Here is a 5088-nt window from a genome sequence, read left to right as displayed (position 1 = left end):
GAAAATGCAACAGGAGATATGCAAGAAAAGCTCCAATCTGATGGAATCCTGGATTCACCCCAAAGAAAATGTAGGCACTCCAAATGGACAAAAGGGACATCCTCCCAAAGGAATCAAATTATTTGACAAGTACAATGGGTACATTTTTAATGCCAGTTTGCAATTATATCTCCTTTGACGTTCAGCTCAATCTCTGTCTTTGAACAGAGTTACATTCACAAGCAGCTTCAAATTGCATAAGCCAAGGTTTCAGAAACTTCTCACATAAAATTGGATTTATCTTCATTGTAGCCATTTAGATCAGGGCTGAAAAGACAATGGCATAAATTCAGAGGAGATCACTGAGAGAAAATGAAAAATTAAAACAAATTAAGCCATTTTAAAATTATTTTTAATAACTTTCTACTATTAAACAATATTGTAATAATAAGTATTTCCTGACTGACTACTATGAAACTCGGCACTACTTGTCAATATGGGGGATGCAGAACTAAAAAAACAAATCTATGTCTAGAAATTTCTCATACAGTTGGGAGAAAAAGCCAACACACAAGAACCAGGTGAGAACCACTAGGACAGTACAAAGTCATGTTCTGATGTGTGATTGGTTAGAAGTGCCATAGAAGTTCAAGGAAGCAGAGCAAAGAAGAAGTAGGGGATCAGGACATTGGAATGGGCAAAAGTGCAGGTGAAGGCATGCAGGTAAGAGAGTGACATGAAACTCGGAGTTCCTGTGAGACAAAGAAGCAAGAGGCCCATGAGGGTACTGGTTTGCAAGTGAATGAAGATAAGATTGGATGGGTGGTGTGGGGGCAGATAGTGGAGACTCCAAAAAACCAGGCAGAAGATCTGAATGCATTAATAAGGAATATAGGACACAACTATTGAAGAATTTTGCATAGGGCTATGACAATTTATTACTATTTTTGTTGTTATATAATATTTATTGTTCTGAGCACAGTATTCTAAGAGCTTTACATGATTTAATTTAATCCTCATGACAATATTATAAAGTGCTATCATCCCTATCTTACAGATGAGGAAACTGAGTTTAAAGAGGCAGAATTTAAATCCCTGTGTTCAGCGTGAGGGAGGAGGTGCACATGATGGACAGGAGGTGTCAAGGCCCAGGGGAGGGCATTTGGTGTGATGCATTGCTGAGTACCAGCTGCACATCAGGGACTGCAGGTTGCTGAGGGGCACAGACATGTCTGTCCTTGAGAAAGTTCCAGTTTAGAAGCCACGGTTACAGAAATTCTTAATACTATGAGGAGAACATGGTAAGTCTCTGGGAGAAATGCAAGTGATGAAAGCCAGGCAGAGAGCACTATTAGCTGAATGCACTCAAAGCTGGGGGAGCTTTATGATGAAAGTAGAGTCTGAGCTGGTTGGTTGAGGATGGGGAGCTCTGCAGCAGCGGGGAAGGGGCATGGGGGATCTGGGAGGAAAGAATTTCTCAGGTCAGGTGAAGGCAGTGAAGGGACAGAAAAGGGAAAGAATGGAGTGTATTTAAGGGTTGGTGGCCATCCTGGTTTGGCCTAACCATTGGGTTTCTGAGGGGGAAGTTGGGACGTAAGACTCAGAGGGAGAGTCCAGGAATTAAAGACCCATGGACATTTCTGGGCTATGTGGAGAAGAAGCAATGGAAAAAGAAAAGCTTTCACTGACACCTTCTGTGAGGGTCAAAAAAGGAGATGAGTGGAGAGTGACTTGAAGCTTTTGAGTCCTTGTGACTGACAGAATGATTCCAGAAGGATCAGGATGGAGAGTGGGACAGAGAATGGAAGATGATGAGTTCAGATTTTGATGGATGGTGTGAAGATGAAAAACCCAATGGGAAGTGCCCAGATGGCTGCTGGACTTGAGGTGAGAGGTGAAGGACTTAAGGTGAAGATCCAGAAATGGGATCTGGGCATCTTTGGCATAAAAGTGACACTGAAACCATGAACATGGAGGAGGTCTTAATGGGAAAGGCTTGAGGTCCGAGCCTTGGGGAGGGCAGAGGGAGTCAGTACAGGAAGAAAGCGCAGCCAGAAAGGCAGGTGGCCAGCGGGCAGAGAGATGGCAGAAAGAGGGGCAGCAGAGAGGGTGAATGAAGGACACTGGAAGCAGAAATAACAAGGGGATTCCAAGAGAAGGAAGAAGACAGAAGGCAACTTCAGATTAAGGAGGAAGTAGATGTACAGGACAGAAGCAACAGGTATAGATCAGTAATTTAGTGTTTGGTGGGGAAAGGGGAGAAACAAAAGGGAGTAGAGAGGTGTTAAGGTCAAGTAAAGATTACTCCACAAGTGGGAAGCCCTGTCCAAATAGGATGGAGAAGGAACCATTGGAAAAGGAAAGACTGAAGATGAAAATGCTAGAGATGGAGGGGATAAGAATGGGGGCCGGAAGGTCAAGAAGGATAGAAATGGGGACACAGGAGAATACTTTAGTTTGGGAGGACACGACTTACAGAATAAAAGAGAGGGTTGGTGTGGAAACGGATATATGGAGATGGGGCACTTGTCTTCAGTCTTCTCGGGGATGCAGCAGGCAATGTCTTCTAGCTGCAGGAGGTGCAGGAGTGGGGACAGGAGGAGGGAGAGAATGGTCTGGAACAGCTACTGCTCAGCAGACAATGAGGAAAGGAGAGGATAAGAAATCATAAGAGTAACTCTTTGCTTGGATAGATTTGGGGGACAGTTTCAGGGCTCCTTCATAAACATATCCTACTTGTGATCAGGAAGGCTCACTCTGCTGCTAAGTGCTGAATATATCTGAACTGCCAGGTCCAGCATGTCGTGATGGCTTGGGAAGCAATCATGAGAGTTATGGCTGTGCCACCAAAAACTGCAAAGTAGCACATTCTATTATGAAGACACTTGAGAATCAGCACACAACACACACCATATCTCTGGGAGATAAATACTGAAGTATTTACAAGCTTGTAATACAGGTGTCAGAGGTCATAAACCATTGAGCCCAGAGACAAATTCCATTCTTTGTTCTACAGTAATCCAGGCTATTTTAACACTTCACAGATTAAAAATGGAGGAAAGTCTAGGTCAGAGCCCCTCTGCTTCAGTTTCCTCATACATAAATAGTGATTATAGCCAACACTTATTGATGGCCTTCTCTGTGTCAGGCTCTTCACAGGCATCTCATCTACATGTATAAAGTGGATAGCATTATACCCATTTTACAGATGAGAAAACCTAGGGTTGGAGAGATTGGAGTGGTTTCTCCACAGCTGCAGCCTCTCAGAGGGGCAAAGGCAGTTGTACTAGATCAGGTGCTTGGATTTTACAAACCAGGACAATTTCAAACATTTATTTGGAAATCCACAAAGGATTGCCAGCTGGGTTTTTTTTTTTAAGTCATTTGCCATGATATTATATAAGAAAAAACACATAAGGATTTTAAAAAGCAGGAAGAACTAATCTCAGAATAAAGGACATTCTTTTAAATGTAATAACTTTGTTTAGTTAGCATTTTTTAACAAGAGGCCTATTTTTATAAAATATTTCAGGTACACAAAGAGCATAGGTAAGGTAATGAACATCAGTGTGGCCTCTACCCACTTAAGAATCACATTACAATGTGAATTAGAGCCCTCGGGGACCCATTCTCCTCCCTCCACATAGGTGACAAGTCACCATTATTCTAACATAGATGTTTCTCACTTCCCAGCACCTGCTCATACACTCATGGCATACCCATACAATTCTGTTTTTCTCATGTGGCCACCTTGTGGGTGGACTGAGCAGGGCAGTGAGGATCCAGTGGGTGACAGGTCTCAAGGAGACCCTGCACAGAACTCATGTACTTGGGAACCATTGAACTAGATGGTGGAGGTGGTGGGGTGTTCCTCTAACATTCTCTGTAAGCAAAATGCCTTTCAGTATATAGGTAGGAGTCCAAGTCCGAGCCTTTACTTTACTGCATCTCCAAAGACTGATAATTGCATAACTCTTCACAGTGACAAGTCTTCTCTAACTACATTTTCAGGTAATTTCATGAGAGCCTCCTCTCACATGACCCAGAGGTACTACGAGCCTGTTTGTCTGGTTTCCCTGCCAGACTATGACTCCTTCATTTCATAGGTGGGCCCAAGAGATCCAGAGAAGTTAGGTAGGGTCTTCTCAAGGTCACACAGCGAGTTGTGGCATAGGCCAGATCACCTCCCAAAACGCCGCCCAGCGGGGGCTTCCTGGTCTCCATCATCCAGAACTACATCAACTTCTCAATACAGTAAGCCAGTGTTGTGTTCCAGGGTTTAGTTGGTGGGGTCCCAACAAAACCATTTTGCTGTTGTTACGGATTATACATCCTACCATTTCCAGCAAAGTGCGGATCATAAATGTAAAAAACAGGAAATATTAAATGCCAGCAAAAACAAAACAAAGACAGAAAAAAGAAAAGAAAAAAGAGGGGCGGCCAGATGGCTCAGTTGGTTAGAGTGCGAGCTCTCCACATCAAGACTGTCAGTTCAATTTCCGCGTGGGATGGTGGGCTGCGCCCGCTACAACTAAAGATTGAAAATGGTGACTGGACTTGGAGCTGAGCTGCGCCCTCCACAACTAGATTGAAAGACAAGGACTTCCAGTTGATGAGCCCTGGAGAAACACACTGTTCCCCAATATTCCCCAATAAAATGTATTTAAAAAAAGAAAGAAAGGCAGAAAGAAAGAAAAGAAAAAGCCCCAGGAGGGTGGAAAGTTTCTGGATACTTTTAGTCCCCTTCCCAGCCTCCTCCACAAAACTCTCGCAAAGTTGGGAAGCACCCCGGGACATGCCAGGCTCCTCACGGCTAAGCGGGCTTTGGCACCCACGAGGCCGGAGGGCACCCGGACGTCAGCGCTTTCCAGGGCGTCCGACCTGTGGCCCCCACCCCGAGCGACGTGGAGAAGCGCACGTCGCCGACCAAGAGCCAGGAGATCCTGCCACACCATGTCGCAGCGCTTCCTGGAGCCGCCCTAGCTGCCAACTCGGGTCAGGACCCTGCGCTCCAAACAGGAGAGACGGGAGGGGGCCGAGCCCGGCACAGCGGGCTCTGATTGGCCGCGCGGTCCGGGGGCGTGGCCGCATACGAGAATATGGCGGGAC

This window comes from Rhinolophus sinicus, chromosome 4, assembly GCF_057876585.1.
Source record: "Rhinolophus sinicus isolate RSI-liver-muscle chromosome 4, RSI-T2T, whole genome shotgun sequence".
NCBI classification, from domain to species: Eukaryota; Metazoa; Chordata; class Mammalia; order Chiroptera; family Rhinolophidae; genus Rhinolophus; species Rhinolophus sinicus.
Note: the sequence above shows the minus strand (reverse complement) of the source record.